Source organism: Pongo pygmaeus, chromosome 19, assembly GCF_028885625.2.
Source record: "Pongo pygmaeus isolate AG05252 chromosome 19, NHGRI_mPonPyg2-v2.0_pri, whole genome shotgun sequence".
Taxonomy (NCBI): domain Eukaryota; kingdom Metazoa; phylum Chordata; class Mammalia; order Primates; family Hominidae; genus Pongo; species Pongo pygmaeus.
The window spans coordinates 2,408,911-2,434,820 of record NC_072392.2 but is presented as its reverse complement, the minus strand read 5'-3'; the positions used below and the strand labels follow the sequence as shown (position 1 = coordinate 2,434,820).

The 25,910-nt window shown below is 42.6% G+C and overlaps 1 protein-coding gene across 3 annotated transcripts in view; it reads right to left on the bottom strand.

Annotated features, from left to right (window-relative positions):
* PAFAH1B1 (platelet activating factor acetylhydrolase 1b regulatory subunit 1) overlaps nt 1–25,910 on the bottom strand; it is a 92,758-nt gene that overhangs the window by 51,466 nt on the left and 15,382 nt on the right. Inside the window, exon 1 of one of the 3 annotated variants that reach the window (XM_054459799.2) lies at nt 20,573–20,985. The exons of the other annotated variants lie outside the window; for them this stretch is intronic. The gene's annotated coding sequence lies outside the window, so the exon portion shown is untranslated. Of the gene's footprint in view, nt 1–20,572; nt 20,986–25,910 lie in introns of those variants that run through there. 3 annotated transcript variants of the gene reach the window in all.

The window sequence follows — 25,910 nt, the reverse complement described above, 5'->3', positions numbered from 1 at the left end:
CAAATTAGATACTTAAATCCTGATAGTCTAGGTATGATGCCTTACAAATTAAAAAAAAAAAAAAAAAAATAGAAATCCTGGCTGGGCGCAGTGGCTCACACCTGTAATCCCAGCACTTTGGGAGGCTGAGGCAGGTGGATTACCTGAGGTCAGGAGTTCGAGACCAGCCTGACCAACATGGCAAAACCCCATCTCTACCAAAAATACAAAAATTAGCTGGTTGTGGTAGCAGGCACCTGTAATCCCAGCTACTAGGGAGGCTGAAGGAGGAGAAGTGCTGGAACCCGGGAGGCGGAGGTTGCAGTGAGCTGAGACTGCATCACTGTACTCCAGCCCTGGCAACAGAGCGAAACTCCAGCTCCAAAAAAAAAAAAAAAGAAAGAAAAAGAAAAAGAAAAAAAGAAATCTTGATGGTGGAGAAAAAGACCACAGGAGAAATGAAGAAAGAATTAACCAAAGCCTAGTGAAACAACAAAAAGACAACCAGACCATGGGTATGATTATAGTTATATAGCTATATAACTATAGTTTATATTGGTGTAGTGATGGAATAACAACTACCACCTATGAAGTATTCTTGCCACAAAAATCAAACATGAATCAAGCCTCTGGCTCCAACTATCAATCTGCAAGAAGTATAGAGGGCAGATGAATACAGTGTACACCTCAGTATCCATGGGGCAATGGTTCTAGGACCTCCAGGATTTTGGTATCCGAGGTTGCTCAAATCCCTGATAAAAAATGGTGTAGTATCTACATATAGCCTACGCATATCTTCCCCTATAATATAAATCATCTCGATTACATATAATACTCAATACAATGTAAATATTATGTAAATAGTTGTTATAATGTATTATTAAGAGAATGACAAGAATAAAAGTCTGTATATATTCAGTGCAGACGTATTTTTTTTCTAATATTTTCAATCTGGGATTGAATTCACAGATGCAGAACCCACAGATACAGAGGGCCAACTGTACGTTAAAGAACACCATGAGGATACAATCAACAAAATCTAGACTGTGAAAAGTCCTGTAAAACAAATGACCCAGTTTCTTCAATAAATACCAAGGGAAGAAAAAAGAGATAGAACGAGAAACCTATGGATTAAGTGACACAAGTGACATATCAACCAATTGCAATTTATAGACTTAATTTAGATCTAGATTTGGACAAATTGTAAAATAAACCAATGAACAAACTTGGGGAAATTTGAACACCGGCTGGACATCTGGTAATACTAAATAACTGAATTTTTTTGAAGTGATAACAGTATTGTGGTTATTTTTAAAAGTCTTTCAGAAATACACAATGAGGCTGTGTGGAGGCTCATGCCTGAAATCCCAAGACTTCAGGAGGCCAAGGCAGGAGGATTGTTTGAGGCCAGGAGTTCAAGACCAGCCTGAGCAACATAGCAAGACCCCATCTCCACAAAAAGAAGATAAACAATGAAAAAGCTACATCAAATCGAAGTAAAATAATATCATGTCTGTGACTTGGGTAATGACAGTGAATGAGAGAGATACATGAAACAAGACAGGCTTTGAATTGCTAACTGTTGAGGCTGGGTAATGGGTACATAACGGTTCATTACACTATTCTCTAACTTTGTGGAAGGGTCTGACGTTTTCCATAATAAAACATTTTTTTTAAAAATCAGAAGGAGAGGAATTAAAGGATCATGGCAGACAGGAGGCAGGACTAGATTGCAGCTTCAGACAGAGCAGCATGCAGAGGCTTGCACTGTGAATTTTAGCTCCAGATCCACTGCAAGAACAAACCAGCAATCCCAAGAGGATCCACAGACCCTCTGAAGGAAGCAGATTGCTCCTGCAGGACCCGGGAGACACCCCAAATACTGTGAGTGCCCCAACTGCAGAAGTGAGAAAGGAAGACCCTCCTCTCCTGAGCACACACCCCCACCGGAGAAGCTGAAGGTCCGTTTGCGGTCGAAGTTTCAGACTTTAACTTACAGAGCCACGCAAAATGCGGGGGTAGAGGATGCAGCAAAAAGCCCCCGGGAGCTCACTGGATCCCCAAGCAGCCCATTCTTGCCTGGCACCACAAGAAGGGTGGCCAGAGGAGGAGGGGGTAAATCCCTACAGGGTGAAGGAATTCTCTAGCCAAATTTTGTAACCATTTGAATGGGGTGGGAAGCCTCCTAGCCAGAACTCAGGGGAGGGTGCGAATGTGGCATGCAGACTTCACAGGCCCTAGGGAAGAACTAAAGCCCTTTTCTTTCACCGCTGGGAGGCAGACAGCCTGGGCCAAGTTCTTTTCTTTTTTTTCTTTTCTTTTTTTTGAGACAGAGCATCTTGCTCTGTCGCCCAGGCTGAAGTGCAGTGGTCCAACCTCGGCTCACTGCAGCCTCTGCCTCCCGGGTTCTAGTGATTCTCCTGCCTCAGCCTCCCGAGTAGCTGGGATTACAAGCACACGCCACCACGCCTGGCTAATTTTTGTATTTTTAGTAGAGACAAGGTTTCACCATGTTGGTCAGGCTGGTCTCAAACTCATGACCTCAGGTGATCCACCACCTCAGCCTCCCAAAGTGCTGGGATTGCAGGCGTGGGCCACCGCACCCGGCCTTGTCATAATTTTTAATGACTGCATGATATTTGATCATGTGGATGTACTATTTTTAACAATCTTTTATTGCTAGATATTTAAATCATGTCTATTTTCAATTACCAGCTTGAAGACAGTAACCCAACCCAACAAAGACAAAGAAAAAAGAATAAAAAATATGAACAAAGCCTCCAAGACGTCTGGGATTATGTTAAACGATCAAACCTAAGAATAATCAGTATTCCTAAGGAAGAAAAGAACTCTAAAAGCGTGGAAAACATATTTGGGAGAATAACTGAGGAAACTCCCCCAGCCCTGCTAGAGACCTAGACATTCAAATACAAGAAGCACAAAGAACACCTGGGAAAGTCACTGCAAAAAGATCTTCACTAGGCACACTGTCATCAGGTTATCCAAAGTTAAGACGAAGGAAAGAATCTTAAGAGCTGTGAGACAGAAGCACCAGGTAACCTATAAAGGAAAACCTATCAGATTAACAGCAGATTTCTCAGCAGAAACCCTACAAGCTAGAAGGGATTAGGGCATTATCTTCAGCCTCCTCAAACAAAACAATTATCAGCCAAGAATTTTACATCCAGTGAAACTAAGCATCGTGTATGAAGGAAAGCTACAGTCATTTTCAGACAAACAAATGCTGAGAGAATTCACCAATACCAAGCCACCATTACAAGAACTGCTAAACGGAGCTCTAAATCTTGAAACAAATCCTTGAAACACATCAAAACAGAACCTCTTTAAAGCATAAATCACGTAGGACCTACAAAACAAAAATTCAAGTTAAAAAGCAAAAGCAAAAAACAAACCAAAAAAACCCCCAAAGTATACAGGCAACAAAGAGCATGATGAATGCCACAGTACCTCACATTTCAATACTAACATTGAATGTAAATGGACTAAATACTCCACTTAAAAGATGCAGAACTGCAGACTGAATAAGAACTCACCAACCATCTGCAGCCTTCAGGAGACTCACCTAAAGCATAAGGACTCACATAAATTTAAAGTAAAGGGGTGGAAAAGAGCATTTCATGCAAATGGACACCAAAAGCAAGCAGGGGCAGCTATTCTCATATCAGACAAAACAAATTTTAAAGCAACAGCGGTTAAAAGAGAAAAAGAGGGACGTTATATAAAAGGCCTTGTCCAACAGGAAAATACCACAATCCTAAACATATATGCACCTAACACTGGAGTGCCCAAATTTATAAAACAATTACTAATAGACCTAAGAAATGAGACAGACAGCAACACAATAATAGTGGGGGATTTCAATACTCCACTGACAGCACTAGACAGGTCATCAAGACAGAAAGTCAACAAAGGAACAATGGATTTAAACTATACCCTGGAACAAATGGACTTAACAGATACACACAGAACATTTCATCCAATAACCACAGAATACACATTCTATTCAACAGCGCATGGAACTTTCTCCAAAGCAGACCACAAAATGAGCATCAATAAATTTAAGAAAATTGAAATTATATCAAGCACTCTCTCAGACCACAATGGAATAAAACTGAAAATAAACTCCAAAAGGAACCTTCGAAACCATGCAAATACATGGAAATTAAATAACCTGTTCCTGAATGAGCACTGGGTCAAAAATGAAATCAAGATGGAAATTAAAAAATTCTTTGAACTGAATGACAATAATGACACAGCCTATCAAAACCTCTGGGATACAGCAAAGGCAGTGCTAAGAGGAAAGTTCATAGCCCTAAACACCTACATCAAAAAGTCTGAAAGGGCACAGACAGACAATCTAAGGTCACATCTCAAGGAACTAGAGAAACAGGAACAAACCAAACCCAAACCCAGCAGAAGAAAATAAATAACCAAGATCAGAGCAGAACTAAATGAAATTGAAACAAACAAACAAAAAAACACAGCACAAAAGATAAATGAAACAAGCTGGTTGTTTGAAAAGATAAAACAAAATTGATAGACCATTAGCAAGATTAACCAAGGAAAGCAGAGAGAAAATCCAAATAACCTCACTAAGAAATGAAACAGGAGATATTACAACTGACACCACAGAAATACAAAAGATCATTCAAGGCTACTGTGAACACCTTGACACACATAAATGAGAAAACCTAGAAAAGACGGATAAATGCTTGGAAAAACACAACCCTCCTCGCATAAATCAGGAAGAAATTAGATACGCTGAACAGACCAATAACAAGCAGTGAGATTGAAATGGTAATGAAGAAATTACCAACAAAAAAAGGTCCAGAACCAGACGGATTCACAGTAGAATTCTACCAGACATTCAAAGAAGAGTTGGTACCAATTCTTTTGATAATATTCCACAAGACAGAGAAAGAAGGAACCCTCCCTAATTCATTTTATGAAGCCAGCATCACCCTAATACCAAAACCAGGAAAGGAAACTACAACCAAATAACCAAAAAAGAAAACTACAGACCAATATCCTCAATGAACATAGATGCTAAAATCCTTAACAAAATACTAGCTAACCAAATCCAACAACATATCAAAAAGATGCATTGATCCACCATGATCAAGCAGGTTTCATATTAGGAACGCAGGGATGGTTTAACATATGCAGGTCAATAAATGTGATACAATACATACAGAATTAAAAACAAAAACCACATGATCATCTCAATAGATGTAGAAAAAGTATTCAACAAAATCCAGCATCGCTTTATAATGAAAACTCTGCAAAATCAGCATACAAGGGAAATATCTTAACATAATAAAAGCCAACTATGACAAACCCACAGCCAACATAATAATGAAAGGGGAAAAGTTGAAAGCATTCCCTCTGAGAACTGGAACAAGACAAAGCTGCCCACTCTCACCACTCCTCTTCAACACAGTACTGGAAGTCCTAGCCAGAGCAATCAGACGAGAAATAAAGGGCATCTAAGTCGGTAAAGAGGAAGTCAAACTGTCACTGTTGGCTGACGATATGATAGTTTACCTTGAAAACCCTAAAGACTCCTCCAGATAGCTCCTAGAACTGATAAAAGAATTCGGCAAAGTTTCTGGATTCAAGATTGATGTACACAAATCAGTAGCTCTTCTATACACCAAGAGCGACTAAGCAGAGAATCAAATCAAGAACTCAACCCCTTTTACAACAGCCACAAATAAAATACTTAGGAATATACCTAACCAAGGAGTTGAAAGACATCTACAAGGAAAACTACAAAACGTTGCCGAAAGAAATCAGAGATGACACAAACAAATGGAAACACATCCCATGCTCATGGATGGGTAGAATATTGTGAAAATGATCATACTGCCAAAAGCAATCTACAAATTCAACACAATCCCCATCAAAATACCATCATTCTTCATAGAATTACAAAAAATGATTCTAAAATTTATGTGGAACCAAAAAAGAGACTGCATAGCCAAAGTAAGACTAAGCAAAAAGAACAAATCTGGAGGCATCACGCTATCTGATTTCAAACTATACTATAAGGCATAGTCACCAAAACAGTGTGGCACTGGTAAAAAAAATAGGCACATAGACCAATGAAACAGAATGGAGAACCCAGAAATAAACCCAAATACTTACAGCCAACTGATCTTCAACAAAGCAAACAAACACATAAAGTAGGGAAAGGACACCTTTTTCAATAAATAGTGCTGGGATAACTGGCTAGCCACATACAGGAAAATGAAACTGGATCCTCATCTCTCACCTTATACAAAAATCAACTCAGGATGAATTAAGGACTTAAACCTAAGATCTGAAACTAAAAATTCTAGAAGGTAACACTGGAAAAACCCTTCTAGACATTGGCTTAGGCAAGGATCTCATGACCAAGAACCCAAAAGCAAATGCAATAAAAACAAAGATAAATAGCTGGGACCTAATTAAACTGAAGAGCTTTTGGACGGCAAAAGGAACAGTCAGCAGAATAAACAGACAACCCACAGGGTGGGAGAAAATCTTCACGATCTATACATCTGACAAAGGACTGATATCCAGAATCTACAATGAACTCAAGTCAGTAAGAAAAAACAAACAACCCCATCAAAAAGTTGGCTAAGGACATGAATAGACAATTCTCAAAAGAAGATATACAAATGGCCAACAAACATATAAAAAAAATTGCACCCAGGCGGGGTGGCTCACGACTGTAATCCCAGCACTCTGGGAGGTCGACACAGGCAGATCACGAGATTCAGAGTTCAAGACCAGCCTGGCCAATATGGTGAAACCCTATCTCTACTAAAAATACAAAAATTAGCCGGGCGTGGTGGCACACGCATGTAATCCCAGCTACTTGGGAGGCTGAGGCAGTTGAATTGCTTGAACCAGGGAGTCGGAGGCTGCAGTGAGCCGAGATCACACCACTGCACTCCAGCTCTGAGTGACAGAGCAAGACTCCGCCTCGGGAAAGAAAAAAAAAAAAAGAAAGGTGATGCCGGTTCAAGTTTGTCATCAACTCTACAACCCGAGTAATTAATCTAAATTTTCTACATAGTAGATAACATCTAAGGCACCCTTTAACTCAGATTTCAGCCTGTGAATTTTCTAACTTTAACCTTTCCAACCTTTAACATGTATTTTTGCTATCAGAAAGCACAAGTATATGACTGAGCTATCATACTTATTTTAAGAATACAATTTTACCTTTCCAGTTGCCTTTTAATGTTTTAACACATAATCGCAAAATACCACATGAAAACAGAAATAATTTTTTTTTTTTTTTTGGAGACAGAGTCTCACTGTTGCCCAGGCTGGAGTGCAGTGGTGCAATCTTGGCTCACTGCAACCTCTGCCTCCCGGGTTCAAGCGATTGTTTTGCCTCAGCCTCCCGAGTAGCTGGGATTACAGGTGCATACCACTATGCCTAGCTAATTTTTTTTTGTATTTTTAGTAGAGATGGGGTTTCACCATGTTGGTCAGGCTGGTTCCCAACTCCTGACCTCAAGTGATCCACCTGCCTTGGCCTCCCAAAGTGCTGGGATTACAGGCATGAGCCACCACGTCTGGCTTTTATTAATGTTTTTCTGTTTTTCTTGAGACAGGGTCCTCACTGTCACTCAGGGTGGAGAGCAATGGCATGATCAATCATAGCTCACTGCAGCCTCTAACTCCTAGGCTCAAGAGATCCTCCTACCTTAGCCTCCTGAGTAGCTGGGACAACAGATGCATGCCACCATGCCTAGCTAATTTTTTCTTTTTACCCCCAACCTCCGCTAGAGACGGGGTCCCGCTATGTTGCCTAGGCTGATCTTTACCCCCAACCTCCGCTAGAGACGGGGTCCCGCTATGTTGCCTAGGCTGGTCTTTACCCCCAACCTCCGCTAGAGACGGGGTCCCGCTATGTTGCCTAGGCTGGTCTTTACCCCCAACCTCCGCTAGAGACGGGGTCCCGCTATGTTGCCTAGGCTGGTCTTTACCCCCAACCTCCGCTAGAGACGGGGTCCCGCTATGTTGCCTAGGCTGGTCTTTACCCCCAACCTCCGCTAGAGACGGGGTCCCGCTATGTTGCCTAGGCTGGTCTTTACCCCCAACCTCCGCTAGAGACGGGGTCCCGCTATGTTGCCTAGGCTGGTCTTTACCCCCAACCTCCGTTAGAGACGGGGTCCCACTATGTTGCCTAGGCTGGTCTTTAATTCCCGGGCTCAAGCGATTCTGTCACCTCAGCCACCCAAAGTACTGAGATTACAGGAATGAGCGTCCATGCCCAGCCTCTACTAAATGGTTCTTAAATGGAGTAAATATTTTAAAGAAAGAGTTTAGAATTAATATTTTGCAACGAACAATCTACATTAACCAACAGTACAAATAAATCAGGCAATATTTTCACACTACCTGGTATAGAAGTTCTTAACCTCTTTTAAGGTTACTGGACTCCTTTGAGAATATAATGAAAGCTAAGATCTTTCCTCTCAAAGAAGCACATATGAAAATAAACAAAATATTGCATGTATTTTAAGGGGGTTCACAAATCTTTCCAAAGTCAAAATAATGAATAAGAAGATTTAATATTTTTGAAATGTATTTTGGCAGTATTCCAATATTCTCTTTTAAGCTACTTGCATATATGACAAACATAATTCAAAGAGTCTGATTTTCTCATTTGCATGTCAATATCCAGACTTTATTAGAGATCAAGGACACTGTTGCTTAAGCACTAGAAACAGAGGCTTTAGTATGCTTTTGGAATGCAGAATTCTTAAGCATTCTCTATTCTAATACTATACCCACGTATCTGCTATCCAATGCAGCACCTAAGACAACAATGTGTTTATTGCTAGGGTAAGTACCCCACCACAAAAAGAGAAAGTGGAAGAGTTTAAAAAAAAAAAAAAAAAAAGGAAACAAGAGAGATTAAAATACTTTTATAAAACAAGATGGTGATCATTTATTAAATTATTCCCATTTTATGTTTCCAAATGTGTTAAATGAAACAAGTTTCACACTTATCAAAACAACCTTTACAAAATAATCATTAATAATCTGTTTTTTGGCTGGGCGCGGTGGCTCATGCCTGCCCAGCACTTTGGGAGGCCGAGGCAGGCAGATTACCTGTGGTCAGGAGTTCAAGGCCAGCCTGGCCAATATAGTAAAACCCCGTCTCTACTAAAAATACAAAAAAAATTAGCCAGGCATGGTGGCGCATGCCTGTAATCCCAGCTACTCAGGAAGCTGAGGCAGGAGAATAGCTTGAACCCGGGAGGCAGAGGTTCTAGTGAGCCAAGATCGAGCCTCTGCACTCCACCCTGGGTGACAGAGCAAAACTCCATCTCAAAAAAAAAAAATCTATTTTTTAACATTGGTCCCTGACAACTAGAAGTTTATGAAATGGGAAAATACAGAAAATAAAGAATGTGTGTGAGGGAAGACATAAATAATTATATGTTAACAGTAGAGGCGCAATGACATGAAAATGGAAATCATCGGATTTATCATTAGATGTAGGAGGAAGAAATAAAGACTTATTTGGTAATTCATCAATTATCAATGGTTCCTAATCTCAAATTGTCACTTGCCAAAGCTTTATTTAAAAGGTCAGCAGAGGCCGGGAACGGTGGCTCAAGCCTGTAATTCCAATATTTTGATGGGCCAAGGCAGGAAGATCACTTGAGCCCAGGAGTTCAAGACCAACCTGGGCAACACGGAGAAACCAGGTGATATGGTTTGGCTGTGTCCCCACAGAAATCTCAACTTGACTTGTATCTCCCAGAATTCCCATGTGTTGCGGAAGGGACCCAGTGGGAGGTAATTGAATCACAGGGCCAGTCTTTCCTGTGCTATTGTTGCGATAGTAAGTCTCACGAGATCTGATAGGTTTATCAGGGATTTCCATTTTTGCTTCTTCATTTTTCTCTTGCCCCTGACATGTAAGAAGTGCCTTTCACTTCCTGTCATGATTCTGAGGCCTCCCCAGCCATGTGGAACTACAAGTCCAATTAAACCTTTTCTTGTTCCCAGTTTCAGGTATATCTGTATCAGCAGCATGAAAACGAACTAATACAGTAAATTGGTACCAGTAGAACGGGGAATTGCTGAAAAGATACCCGGAAATGTGGAAGTGACTTTGGAAGTGGGTAACAGGCAGAGTTTGGAAAAGTTTGGAGGGCTCAGAAGACAGGAAAACCTGGGAAAGTTTAGAATCTCCTAGAGACTTGTTGAATGACTTTTACAAAAATGCTGATAGTGATATGAACAATAAGGTACAGGCTGAGGTGGTCTCAGATGGAAACGAGGAGCTCGTTGGGAACTGGAGCAAAGGTGACTCTTGTTATGTTTTAGCAAAGAGACTGGCAGCATTTTGCCCCTGCCCTAGAGATTTGTGGAACTTTGAACTTGAGAAAGATGATTTAGGGTATCTGGCAAAAGAAATTTCTAAGCAGTAAAGCATCCAAAAGGTGACCTGGGTGTTTTAAAAGTATTTCGTTTTAAAAGGGAAGCAGAGCGGCCAGGGGCAGTGGCTCACGCCTGTAATCCTAGCATTTTGGGACGCCAAGGTGGGCGGATCATTTGAAGTCAGCAGTTTCGAGACCAGCCTGGCCAACATAGTGAAACCCCATCTCTACTAAAAACACAAAAATTAGCCAGGAGTGGTGGCTAATCCCAGCTACCGTGGCTGGGATCCCAGCTACCTGGAGGCTGAGGCAGGAGAATCGCTTCAACCCAGGAGGCGGAGGTTTCAGTGAGCAGAGATCACGCCACTGCAGTCCAGCCTGGGCGACAGAGCAAGACTCCATCTTTTAAAAAAAAAAAAAAAGGGGGGGGGTGGGGAAGTAGAGCATGAAAGTTTGGAAAATCTGCAGCCTGACTATATGATAAGAAAAAAAAACCATTTTTTGGCCAGATGCGGTGGCTCACGCCTGTAATCCAAGGACTTTGGGAGGCCAGGGCAGGCAGATCACAAGGTCAGGAGATCGAGACCATCCTGGCTAACAGTGAAACCGTCTCTACTAAAAATACAAAAAATTAGCCGGGCATGGTGGCGGGCACCTGTAGTCCCAGCTACTTGGGAGGCTGAGGCAAGAGAATGGCATGAACCCAGGAGGCGGAGCCAAGATCATGCCACTGCACTCCAGCCTGGGCAACAGAGCGAGACTCCCTCTCAGAAAAAAAAAAAGAAAAAAAGAAAAGAAAGGAAAAACCCATTTTCTGGGGAGAAATTCAAGCTGGCTACAGAAATTTGCATAAGAAGCAAGGAGCCTAATGTTAATCCCCAAGACCATGGAGAAAATGTCTCCAGTCCATGTCAGAGAACTTCCTGGCAGCAGCCCTTCCTATCACAGGCCCGGAGGCCCAGGAGAAAAAAGTGGTTTCATAAGCTGGGCCCAGGGTCCCCATGCTGTGTACAGCCTAGGGACTTGGTACCCTGTGTCCCAGCCACCCCAGCTGCGGCTGAAAGGGGCTGATGTACAGCTCAGGCTGTGTCTTCAGAGGGTGGAAGCCCCAAGCCTTAGCAGCTTCCACATGGTGTTGAGCAAGCAGGTTCACAGAAGTCAAGAACTGAGGTTTGGGAACCTCCAACTCTATTTCAGAAGATGTACGGAAACGTCTAGATGCCCAGGCAAAAGTTTGCTGCAGGGACAGGGCCCTCATGGAGAACCTCTGCTAAGGCAGTGCTGAAGGGAAATGTGGGGTCAGAGCCCCCCATACGAGCCCCTACTGTGAGTCCCAGCTGTGAGAAGAGGGCCACTGTCTTCCAGACCCCAGAATGGCAGATCCACCGACAGCTTGCACTGTCGCCTGGAAAAGCTGCAGACACTCAAGGCCAGCCGGTGAAAGCAGACAGGAGGGAGGCCGTACCCTGCAAAGCCACAGGAGCAGAGCTGCCCAAGACCATGGGAACCAACCTCTTGCATCAGCGTGACCTGGATGTGAGACCTGGAGTCAAAGGAGATCATTCTGGAGCTTTAAAATTTGACTGTCTCGCTGGATTTTGGACTTGCATGGGCCCTGTAACCCTTTGTTTTAGCCAACTTCTCCCATTTGGAATGGCTGCATTTACCCAATACCTGTACCCCCATTGTATCTATAAGAAGTAACTACTTTGCTTTTCATTTTACAGGCTCATAGGCAGAAGGGACTTGCCTTGTCTCAAATGAGACTTTGGACTGTGGACTTTGGGGTTAATGCTGAAATGAGTTAAGACTTTGCGGGACTGTTGGAAAGGCAAGATTGGTTTTGAAATGTGAGGACATGAGACATGGAGGGACCAGGGGTGGAATGATATGGTTTGGCTGTGTCCTCACCCAAATCTCAACTTGCACGGTAGCTCCCAGAATTCCCACGTGTTGCAGGAGAGACCCAGGGGGAGGTAACTGAATCACGGAGGCTGGTCTTTCCCATGCTATTCTCGTGATAGTGAATAAGTCTCACGAGATCTGATGGGATTATCTTGTTTCTGGTTTTGCTTCTTCCTCATTTTTCTCTTGCCACCACAACGTAATAGGTGCCTTTCGCCTCCTGCCATGATTCTGAAGCCTCCCCAGCCATGTGGAACTATAAGTCCAATTAAACCTCTTTTTGTTCCCAGTTTCGAGTATGTCTTTATCAGCAACGTGAAAACGAACGAATACATACACCCCATCGCTACTAAAAAATACAAAAATTAGCTGGACATAGTGGCACACGCCTGTAGTCTCAGCTACTCAGAAGGCTGAGGTGGGAGGACCACAGTCCGGGATGCAGAGGTTGCAGTGAGTGAGATCACGCCACTGCACTCCAGCCTGGGCAACAGAGGGTGACCCTGTCTCAAAAAAAAAAAAAAAAAAAAAAAAAACATTATCTACCACGCTTGAATAGCACGTATTATATATTATGGCTCTTAATCTTAATCCAAATATTTTCCAGATGCAGCAATGAAGCAAGGCAGAAGCTATTCTCAGTCAAGAACTGAGTATCTTTTCAGACCAGTTGCTTTCAAGAATCTGTTAAGCAATGTTTCCTGATAAGCTGGGTTCCATGACACCTTGCAAGTTACCAGATGTTTAGAATAGTAGTTCCACATGGATGGAACTGGAGGCCACTATCCTTAACAAACTAACACAGGATCACAAAGCCAAATAGTGCATGTTCTCACTTATAAGCGGGAGCTAAATGATGAGAACGTGTGGACACATAGAGGGGAAACCACACACACTGGGGCCTTTCAGAGGGTGAAGGGTGGTAGGAGGGAGAGAATCAGCAAAAATAACAAATTGGTACTAGGCTTAACCTATGTAACAAACCTGCACATATACCCCTCAACTTAAAAAAAAAAGGTAGTTTCAAAATAATAGCATTTTTTCAAATTCATTTATGAGACAGATTTTTATTAATCTGTATGACTATTCATATCACAGATATACTCTTGTTTTCAACAATTTTTGCCATTTTATTCAATTATCTTTAGAGTTTTGTACACAATCTATTAAAGGAAAAAACCTATTTTTTAAAAAAGCTGGTAAAGAATTAAAAATTTAGTCAATTAAAATCTGAATTTCAGTTAGAAAAGTAAAAGCAACTTTTTTTTTTGAGACGGAGTTTTGCTCTTGTCGCCCAGGCTGGAGTGCAATGACGTGATCTCGGCTCACTGCAACCTCTGCCTCCCAGGTTCAAGTGATTCTCCTATCTCAGCCTCCCGAGTAGCTAGGATTACAGGTACGCGCCACCGTACCCAGCTAATTTTTATATTTTTAGTAGAGACGGGGTTTTACCATGTTGGCCAGGATGGTGTCAATCTCTTGACCTTGTGATCCACCAGCCTCGGCCTCCCAAAGTGCTGGGATTACAGGCATGAGCAACGGTGCCCGGCCACGCTACTTTCTTAGTTATGCTGGTTCTACAAGTTTTTTTAAAACCAGACAAAAACTTAAAGAGCACAGACAACCAGCATCCAACAGAAAAGAGACATAAAACTTGTTTATTCACTTTTAAGTCTTAATGTTCCTACCTAATAATCTATTTTTTAGATAATCAAAAAAGAATCAAACCAAAATATTATAAGATACTGAGGTAAGTTATAACAAAGTCACAAAAAGTAGAGAATTAGATAGGAATCTGATGTTTATAAACAATCTGTACATTTCCATTCTAAGGTGAATGTTACAGTTACAAGAATGTTCTGAATACAGCATAAAGCAAAAACATTACCTTACTTTAGGCTTAGACAATCAACTCACCAAATGCTTGGGGAATCTCACCTAAAGTTCTAAGCTACAAGGAACAAAATTTAATCAAAATAGGAGATTACTCACTTTCTTTTGAATATACTAAAAATCAGGTAGAATTTATCAAGTAGCATTTATGAAAATATGGGGCTGGGGCATATTTGTGGGGGCATATTACAAAGAGGCCAGGGCCAGAGGATTGCTTCAGTCCAGGAGTTCAAAACCAGCCTGGGCAACACAGCAAGACCACATCTCTACAAAGAATAATAATAAAAAAATAATAATTAGCTAAGCATAGTGGTGCATGCCTGTGGTCCTAGCTACATAGGAGGCTGAAGCAGGAGAATATCTGGGCCCAGGAATTTGAGGTTACAGTGAGCTACGATCAAGCCACTGTACTCCAGTATGGGTGACAGAGGGAGACTCTGCCATTAAAAGAAAAAAGTTGTGTTCACAAAGTCTCCCTAAACCCCAGTTTCCTCATTAAGCCTGAGTTTCCTCAATTGTATAATAGACTTAAATGTGAAATTCACCTTAAAAGATTCAGTGAGGAATAGGCAGGATATTAATGTAAACAAATTTTATAAACTAAGAAGTACCATATGTTACCTATTACAATTAGTTCTGAACTTTAAGTCAAGACCCCAGGTAATTCAGGGACATCTCCTGACAGAAAAAAAAAAAAAGAACAGGTAAGGGCCAGGCACAGTGGCTCACACCTGTAATCCCAGCACTTTGGGAGGGTGAGGTGGGCAGATTGAGCTGAAGAGTTCAAGACCAGCCTGGGCAACACAGTGAAACCCAGTCTCTACCAAAAAAAATTTTTTTAATTAGCCAGGCATGGTGGCACATGCTTGTAGTCCCAGCTAGTGAAACTCCATCTCTACAAAAAAAATTTTTTTTAATTAGCCGGGTGTGGTGGTTGGTACATACGTATGTCCCAGCTACCCAGACGCTGAAGTGGGAGGATCACCTAAGCCCAGGAGTTGGAGTCTACAGTGAGCTGTGGTGATTACGCTGCTACACGAAAGCCTGGGAGACACAGTGAGACCCTGTCTCAAAAATAAATAAAGAAAAATAACAAAATAACAAAAAACAAAACAAGCAAACAAAAAACCCCAGCTAAAACAATGAACTTGAGACATGCTTTCTTATAAAAGTCCCTGAAATTGGCTTACTTTTTGACAGTTTTCGTTTAATATCATGAAGAATTATCTCCTGTGGGAGTGTCATATGACTGTTGCTCTGAACTTTTTTTTTTTTTGAGACGGAGTCTCACTCCACTGCCCAGCCTAGAGTGAAATGGTACAATCTCGGCTCACTGCAATCTCCACCTCCTGGGTTCAAGTGATTCTCCTGCCTCACTGCAACCTCCACCTCCTGGGTTCAAGTGATTCTCCTACCTCGGCCTCCCGAGTGAGCGAGCGCCTGTAATCCCAGCTACTCGTGAGGCCCAGGCAGGAGAATCGCTTGAACCCAGGAGGTGGAGGATGCAGTGAGCCAAGATCACGCCACTGCACTCCAGCCTGGGCAACAAGAGCAAAACTCTGTCTCAAAATAAATAAATAAATAACATAAATAAATAAAACTCCATCATTAACAGTATACTATAATGCAGTCAAATAATTTCTTTTAAAAAAGTAAATCTTCCTATAAAATCATTGCATCACGTATCTGAAAAAGACTCCAGTCTATAGCTAAATCCACGAGATTACATAGAAGGACAAAATACTCCATGAGAGTAACTTCATTTCCTTAGATCAATCTTTGTATTTCCTTTCTTACCCAGAGAGGTAAATTTCTAGAGTTTTAAAATTGTTTTCTGATTAAAAGGTGGCAAAATTTATCAAAAGATTAACTTCATGTTCTTGAAGTATCATGTGCTCTGTATGAATAACTGAAGATATGAGAGAATTTAGACTTTTCCCATTCACACTATTACAAACGATAAATGAAAGTTTTGTTTGTTTGAGACACCGTCTTGCTCTGTCGCTCAGGCTGGAGTGTAGTGGCGCAATCTCGGCTCACTGCAACCTCCGCCTCCCAGGTTCAAGCGATTCTCCTGACTCAGCCTCTCGAATAGCTGAGATTACAGGTGCCCACCACCACGCCCGGCTAATTTTTTGTATTTTTAGTGGAGGCAGGATTTCACCATGTTGGGCAGGCTGGTCTCGAGCTCACGACCTCGTGATCCACCCACCTTGGCCTCCCAAAATGCTGGGATTACAGGCGTTAGCCACCGCACCCGGACTAAATGAAAGTTTTTAATCTGATACTGAGACTTTTTTGATGGGGGACTGAGTCTTGCTCTGTTGCCCAGGCTGGAGTGCAGTGGCGCAATCTCCGCTCCCTCCCTACAACCTCCACCTCCCAGGTTCAAGCAATTCTCCTGCCTCAGCCTCCCGAGTAGCTGGGATTACAGACGCCCACCGCCACGCCTGGCTAAATGTTGCATTTTTAGTAGAGACAGGGTTTCACCATGTTGTCTGTGCTGGTCTCAAACTCCTCACCTCAAGTGATCTGCCTGCCTCAGCCTCCCAAAGTGCTGGGATTACAGGCATGAGCCACCATGCCTGGCCTCAAACACTGAGACTTTAACATGTCTACTTCTTATTCTGCTTCAGTTTGGAGGCCCATCTATGATTCACTAGCATCTGCTGTCAGCAGGTAATAAAAACAAAAAAAGAGATCCGGTTGGTTTATCAGTATGGTAAAATCACTAATGGATGGACTGTGCTCAGGTACGGTTCACTGAAAAAGTTGTAAAATTCTTTTACAGCTTCACCATCTCCTCGCTTTTCTATTAGTTACAGCTAACCACTATACTTCATTCATTTTGCAAGATTCAAGTTACCCATCTAAAATTTACATACGAAAATGTTTTCTATTTTATGATTAGCCTTGAGCCAAAGATTAAGCTACCACTTTTTTCACTGAGAAGCATTCCTACTGACCTCAAATCTACTAAATCCAGTATTAAAGGCAAGTGCTGCAAATAGTTGGTCCACAGCTTTAAATCTGAAGAAATAAAGTAGAATTAGTTTTGGGGCTTTGAAATCAATCAGACTTAGATTTAAGTAACACAATATAAGTCATATCTGGATATCTGTTTTTTTCTTATTAAGAGCAATCATGGTTTGTTTGTTTTTTTTTTTTTTTGAGACGGAGTCTCGTTCTGCCGCCCAGGCTGGAGTGCAGCGGTGTGATCTCTGCTCACTGCAACCTCTGCCTCCCGGGTTCACACCATTCTCCTGCCTCAGCCTCCCGAGTAGCTGGGACTACAGGCACTCGCCACCAGGTCCGGCTAATTTTTTTTTTTGTATTTTTAGTAGAGACGGGGTTTCACCATGTTAGCCAGGATGGTCTCGATCTTCTGACCTCGTGATCCGTCCGCCTCAGCCTCCCAAAGTGTTGGGATTACAGGCGTGAGCCACTGCGCCTGGTCTGCCCTTTGCCTTTCACCAGAAGTTCCAAATGTACATTATGAGATGGTTTCTATTATAGTCTTGTGATGGTTAATTTTACATTCCAACTTGGCGAGGCCCAGTATATTTGATCAAACAATAGTTTAGATGTTGCTGTGAAGATATTTCTTTAGATATGATTAACATTTAAGTCAGTAGACTCAGAGTAAAGTCAATTATCTTTATAATGTGGGCGGGCCTTATTCTATCAGTTGAAGACCTTAAGAGAAAAAGAAAAGACTGATTTCCCAAGTAAGATAGAATTCTGCCAAAAGACTGCGTTTGGACTTGAGATGCAACATCACCTCTTTCCCAGGTCCCCGGCCTGTCAGCCTACCCTACAGATTTTGATCTTGCAAGCCTTCACAATAGCACAAGCCAATTCCTCAAAAATCAATCAACCAGTCAACCTCTACACACACACACTCTATTGGCCTTGCTTCTCTGGAGAAACCTAATATACTGCCATACTCCAGCAGCAGTATTCTTCTATAATATAGAACCTTTATTAATATAAGCTTAGTCTGTCACTAAACTCTATCAGAATGAATATTCTTCCCTCTTCATACTGCTTCAACTCTATTCCCTGGGTACCCTCCAAGCAAATTAATGCTTTCAAGGATTATCAAATGTAATAAACTGCTCTCCATTCTACAACAAACAAGAAAGATGTGCTGAATAAGGGCTACTTGAAGAAGAAAGTAGGTAACTGAGAACTCATCCTATTCTTGTTTCGTCATTGCTTTCTTTCCACTAAGTTTTTTATATTCACTGCCTCTGCCGCTTGTAAGCACCCTCATTACTGCTCATCTTTCCTCTCTTTACTTTTCTCTCCTTGTGTCTTCTTTCTCAGTCTGTCTACCTTATCACCTCCTGGATTTCCTTATCACCTCTTGGGTGCATCCTTATTGCCACACCAGACTGATCAAACACATTAGGTACAATCTTCATCCCAGATGTGTTCATTTGTTGATGGGTGCTCAAAGACTACTTCTTCACTGCCCCTCTAAAAAGAGAAAGTTTCAGGCTGCCCGCGGTGGCTCACACCTGTAATCCCAGCATTTTGGGAGGTCGAGGCGGGTGGATGATGAGGTAAGGAGTTCGAGACCAGCCTGGCCAAGATGGTGAAACCCTGTCTCTACTAAAAATAGAAAAGTTAATTAGCCAGGCGCGGTGGCAGGCCCCTGCAATCTCAGCTACTCGGGAGGCTAAGGCAGGAGAATCGCTTGAACCCGGGCGGCAGAGGTTGCAGTGAGCCAAGATTGTGCCATGCACTCCAGCCTGGGCGACACAGTGAGACTCCACCTCAAAAAAAAAAAGAAAGAAAGTTTCCCACTTTTGTCTTCGAAATGAAGCCATTTTGAACACCTGAAGGTTCTAAAGAAAATGAATTATGACTTTAGATTTTGTCATAAATCGCTTTTTCCTTGTACTTTCTATCTGATATCAGTTGTTGTATATTATACACATGAACAGTCATTCCAGGACCCCCCGGATACCAATAAAACAATGCTCAAATCCCTTATATAAAATGGCATAGTATTTGCATATAACCTACACACATACTCTCATATACTTTAAATCATCTCTAGATTACTTAGAATACCTAAAAAAATATAAAAGCTTTGTAAATAGTTGTTGTATTGTTTAGGGAATAATGACAGGAAAACTGCATGTTCAATACTGACACAACTATCATTTTGTCTGAATAGTTTCAATCTGGAGTTGGTTGAATCCACAATACAAAACCCATGGATATGGAGGGCCAACTGCATATGCCACAAATAGTGGGAAGGAATGTGAGGACAAACATTGACTGTTTTCGTATGATTTTCAAGATTGTGGATCACTTTTTTCCTTTAAATTTACTTTAATGTTGGCCTGCAGTGGGGGTGCACTATAATCTTTGCCCCTTGGGAGGCTGAGGTGGGAGGATTGCTTGAGGTCAGAAGTTTAACCCTGGGTGGGCAACGCAGCAAGACCCATCCCTAAAAAAAAAAGAAAAGAAAAAATTATAAAATTTAGCCATGCATGGTGGCACGTGCCTGTAGTCCTAGCTACTCAGGAGGCTAACGTGGGAGGATCACTTGAGCCCAGGAGTTCAAGGCTTTGGTGAGCCATGATGACACCACTGCACTCCAGCCTAGGCAACAGAGCTTTTATAAAAGTCGTCTTTAAAAATCCTTCAAGAAGAAAACACAGTTGCCTTGTTCATTATATAACTATCTAGTCTTCCTGGGATGTTGTAATGCAGACACATTCTTTGCATCTATATTAACTTTGTTGCTTTCTATCTTATGTTCTCTTCCTTTTGTATCTAGACCAGGGGTCAGCAAACTCTGCAAAGATAGTAAGTATTTTAGGTTTTGTGGGCCATTCAGATTCTGTAGCAACTCTTCTGCCACTGTAGTAAGAAAGCAACAATAAACAATATACTGGCTAGGTAAGTGCCATGGCTCACTAATCTAGAACTTTGGGAGGCTGAGGCATGAAGATCCCTTGAACTCAGGAGTTCGACATCAGCCTGGGCAAAACAGCAAGACCTGGTTCTACCACAAACTTAAAAATTAGCCAGGAATGGCGGCACACACCTGCGGTCCCAGCTACTCAGGAGGCTAAGGTGGGAGGATAGCTTGAGCCTGGGAGGTTGAGGCTGCAGCAGTGAACTGTGATCACATCACTGCATTCCACCCTGGGCGACAGAGCCAGACCCATGTCTCCAAAAAAAAAAAAAAAAAAAAACCCAATATATAAACAATATATAACATATAAAGAGGCCGCTCATTGCGCTACTGTCGACAAGGAGCTGCCACAGCCGCCCCCTCTTGCTGTCGCCCCAGAATGCCCCTCACATAACCCTGGGCCCCCATTTCAGGCCCCCCTTTCTGGGAGTGCCCTCACCTCTGTGCCAGATTCCAGGCTACGGATTCCTGCCCCTGCCCGGGTGGAGATGCTCGCCCAGCAGCAGGAGCTCTTGCAGAAGCAGAACCTGGCCCAGCGCCATAGGGGGACTCTCCGTGGATGGAGAGGAGGCCCCAGTCCCTGAGGACGTCAGCAAGTGGACCACGGATGATGTCTGCAGCTTCGTGGCGGGGGGGCTGTCTGGCTGTGGAGAGTATACTTGGGTCTTCAGGGAGCAGGGGATCGATGGGGAGACCTTGCCACTGCTGACGGGGGAGCATCCGCTGACCACCACAGGGTTGAAGCTGGGGCCTGCCCTCAAGACCCAGGCCCAGGTGGCCAGGCGCCTGGGCCACATCTTCTACATGGCCAGCTTCCCCATGGCTCTGCCGCTGCAGCCACCAACACTGCGGGCCCCGGAGCGGGAACTCAGCACAGGAGAGCAGCAGCCCTTGTCCCCCATGACAGCCACTTCCCCCTATGGAGGGGGCCACGCCCCTGCCAGCTGAGTTTCGCCCAAGCAAGAAAATGGGACCTTGGCTCTGCTTCCACGGGCCCCCGACCCTTCCCATTCCCAGCCTCTGTGCTGAAGTGGCCAGGGGTGGGTGGGGGGTGGGGCCACACAAACTCCCAGGAGCCACCACTTGATGCAGTGGCCTGCCTCCGACAGCTTGCTTGCTTTCTTTCGGTTTTGGATGCAAAAACAAAAACAAAAACAAAATTTTTAAGGAAAATGTGAAAAAAAAAAGAAAGAAAAAGATATGGTTTTGTTCCAACAAAACTTTATGGACACTAAAATTTGAATTTCACCGAAGTTTTTTTTTTTTTACAAATTATTAATTTATCAAATGGATTTTATAAAATTATTTTACAAAATATTTTATTTTGATTTTTCGACCACTAAAAATTGAAAAAACAAACAACAAACATTTTTAGGCTTATGGTACAAAATCAGGTGGCAGGCTGGGCATGCTGGCTCACACCAGTAATCTCAGCACTTGCAGAGGCCGAGGCAGGAGGATCACTTGAGCCCAGGAGTCTGAGACCAGCTTGGGCAAAAAAGTGAGATGCCCACCTCTACAAAAAATCAAAAACAGCCAGGCGCAGTGGTGCACATCTTGTGATCCCAGCTACGTAGGAGGCTAAGGCAGGAGGACTGCTTGAGCCTAGGAAGTCAAGGCTGCAGAGAAGCCGTGGTCAGGCCACTGGACTCCAGCTTGGGGGACAGAGACCCCTTCTCAAAATAAAAACAGCAGGATTTGACTTGCTAACTATAGTTGGCGAACCCTCTTACATCTAGAAATTATCTGATACAGCTACTTCTAATAGTAGTATCTATTTCACAAGATTGTCGGGAAGATACGGCCGGGCATGGTGGCTCACACCTTTAATCCCAGCACTTTGGGAGGCCGAGGCGGGCGGATCACCTGAGGTCAGTAGTTTGAGACCAGCCTGGCCAACATGGCAAAACCTCGTCTCTACTAAAAAATAGAAAAAATTAGCCAGGCGTGGTGGCGCGCGCCTGTAGTCCTAGCTACTTGGGAGACTGAGGTAGGAGAATCACTTGAACCCATGAGGTGGAGGTTGCAGTGAGTGGAGATCACGCCACTGCACTCCAGCCTGGGCGACGAGACTCAGTCTCAAAAAAAAAAAAAAAAAAAAGTGCCATTTTCCCAAAATGGCACATTTATTCAATATTCAAAGCTTTATTTTAACAAAATATCAATTATTCAACAACTGTCAAACAGTATTGGCAAAAAATAAAATACCTTTTAAATCGTCATACCAAGATACTACTAGGGTTAAACCATTAAAAACTGCCAATAATGGTTCAACCTAATAGCTATCAATGATATTTAAACACCATTAGCAAGCCTCTCAGCAGCTAGCATAAACAGAAGAACTTGCGGGTTTAGTTATCATTCTCACTAGTTTTGACCCCAAACAATTAAGCGAACAGAGTAACCACCTCTTCTGTGACTTCTTAGTACTTCATACATACACGTATTTACCACTTCTCACAATACACTGTAATTATCTGCCCTGATGTTGCCTCAACAACCCTTGACACACTGTTCATTGTATCCCGACCAAATTCATGGTAATTAGTGTTTCTAAATAACTACTGTAGGCATCCTAGTAAAAACTAAGATCAAAACTTACTGTGTTCTGAGAGAGTAAAGATGCACTCTCACTCTTCTTTTTTAAAATTCAAAAGAAAAAGTAAGCAAGACTCTGACTCAAAACAAACAAAAATCAAACCTCTCCTTACATTTAATCTATGCTGAAAACCAGCATGAGTCCTGATCCATGGGTCTTCTGCTGAAGCAACTTCTAGCAGTATAAAACACAGCTGTGTCCTGGCCCCCTTTTCTGTATTTCTTTTTTTTTTTTGGCCCCGAGATGGAGTCTTGCTCTGTCGCCCAGGCTGGAGTGCAATGGCGTGATCTCAGCTCACTGCAACCTCTGCCTCCCGGGTTCAAGTGATTCTCCTGCCTCAGCCTCCTGAGAAGCTGGGACTAGAGGCGTGCACCATGCTCGGCTAATTTTTGTATTTTTAGTAGAGATAGGGTTTCACCATATTGGTCAGGCTGGTCTCGAACTCCTGACCTCATGATCCACCTGCCTCAGTCTCCCAAAGTGCTGAGATCACAGGCATGAGTCACCGTGCCCAGCCCTTTTCTATATTTCTTAATGTTTTTACCACTTTTGGATATTCTGGAAGAATATTCTCTACCCACCTTCAAATTACAGAGAAGAAGACAGACAAGGATGAAGAAGATTTGAAATTATTTTCTAACAAGAATTTTAATGTACAGTCACTCCCACAAATTCTATTCTGGGTAAAATTAGATTTTCACAGGGTAATTTAAATCCTACAAATGAATGGTCTGTACTTGATGTATGGAGGTACCTGCCAAGGAGGTTAAAAAGCTGGGTTGAGGGAAACTCATCCACTCATCAGACACTGAAAGACAAATCTATCCACTCTTTGAGACTGACTCATGTGATGTGATTGGTCTCCCACACTAAGACTACTTAAATACTTGTCATCCATCTACCTTAGAGATGTTGAAGAGGATAATAATAATTACAACATAATCCTCTTTATAAGAGCCCCATGAGAAACTCTAGCCCAAGCTTGTGCTACCCATGGCCCAGGACGGCTTTGAATGTGGCCCAACACAAATTCGTAAGCTTTCCTAAAACACTGACATTTTTTTTGTGACTTTTTTTCAAGCTCATCAACTATCGTTAGTGTATTTTATGTGCAGCCCAAAACAATTCTTTTTCTTCCAATGTGGCCCAGGGAAGTCAAAATATTGGACACTCCTGCTCTAGCCTGATAGTGCCAAGTGGTTAGTTATCTTTCTGAACTATCTAGTTATTTTGTATCTTAAGGACACTGTAAAAAAATAAACTACCAAGTTTTTCTCTCCTGCTGGCTCCTAGAAAGCTCAGAGTCAAATCTGTGCTCTGCCTGTAGCAAGAAAATTATAATAAACCTTTTTGGCCTACATCCTGACTTGGCTTTATCTTTATCTTTTGTTTTTGTTTCTTCTTTCTCCTTACTTTTAATCTGAGGCATTTTGTAGTTTTATGCATCCTCATAAATTGCTTTAAATAAGGAGTTACAAATCAAATACAGCGACCAACTTGCCAGGTGAAAGTCTGAGTCGGCTAGAAATAGAACACCAGTGATAGAGCTGCGTTTTCAAAGTTCAATTAAAAACAAAATTACTGGCCAGCCACAGTGGCTCACGCCAGTAATCTGACCACTTTGGGAGGCTGAGGTGGGCAAATAATTTGAGGCCAGGAGTTCAAGACCAGATGGCCAACATGGCGAAACCCTGCCTCTACTAAAAATACAAAAATTAGCAGGGCATGGTAGCACACGCCCGTAATCCCATCGACTCAAGAGGCTGAGGCACAGGAACTGCTTGAACCCAGGAGGCAAAGGCTACAGTGAGCCGAGATCGTGCCACTGCACTCTAGCATGGGCGACAGAGCAGGACTCTGTCTTAAAATATACATATTAAAATATTCTTCGTTTCAGCTGGGCACGGTGGCTCACGCCTGTGATCCCAGCACTTTGGGAGGCCGAGGCAGGCGGATCACGAGGTCAGGAGTTCGAGACCAGCCTGACCACCATGGTGAAACCCCATCTCTACTAAAAATACAAAAATTAGCTGGGCCTGGTGGTGGGCGCCTCTAATCCCAGCTACTCGGGAGGCTGAGACAGGAGAATCGCTTGAACCTGGGAGGCAGAGGTTGCAGGAGCCAAGATAGCGCCACTGCACTCCAGCCTGGGCAACGGAGTGAGACTCTGTCTCAAAAAAAAAAAAAAAAAAAAAAACTTCATTTCCAGAAAAATATGCTCTTTTCTACTTTTCTTGAATACTACAGCTGTCAAGCTATACTTTTCTTCATTTTTGAAAGAAACATCATCAATAGAGAAGTATTTCTCCGCCATAAACAATACAAGGGCAATAATAAACACTAACAGGGAGTACCAGAAACTTGTTCCACTGGAGAGCTTATGCTCATCTAAAGGAAGGCAGCTGGAGCCGGGCGCAGTGGCTCACTCCTGCAATCCCAGAATTTTGGCAGGCCGAGGCAGGGGGATCACTTGAGCCCAGGAGTCTGAGACCAGCCCCAGCAACAGAGTCTCTAGCAGGGGGAAAAAAAAAATTCAAGAAGGCAGCTGTAATTCAGCTTAGGTTAACTGTTGTCATGGGAAAATGGGGGCCGCCTGTTAACAGAGCTCCTAATTTTTTAGGATAACCAAAAATAGAGACTTTATGAAAACAGCTAGTTTTTATATGTTGGCTCAAAAAAATGCTAACGATCAATGCAAAGAGAAATATAAGGCTGCCAGTATTCAACCCCTGGCTACATAATGAATAAATATGTTTGAATGGTTGAAGAGATGGAAGAAAACGGAACAAAGTTTAGGAATTTATGGTCTAAAATTGATGCAGTAATATTATCCATTCTTTTTATTCAGCTCAAAGCATAAATATTACCAAAGAACAATATTTTATTTAGTTAACCTAAGGGTGAATTCTGCAGTGCAAAAACAAATCATTTTTTATTTTTAGAGATGAGGTCTCACCCCGTTGTCCAGGTTGGAGTGCAGAGGCACAAGCACAGCTCACAGCGACCTCAAACTTCTAGGGACCACAGGCACATGCCACCACATCCGGCTAATTTGTTTTTTGTAGAGACAGGGTCTCACTATGTTGCCCAGGCTGGTGCCAAATTCCCGGCCTCAAGCAATCCCCTGCTTTGGCCTCCCAAAGTGTTGAGATTACAGTTGTGAGCCACCACACCCAGC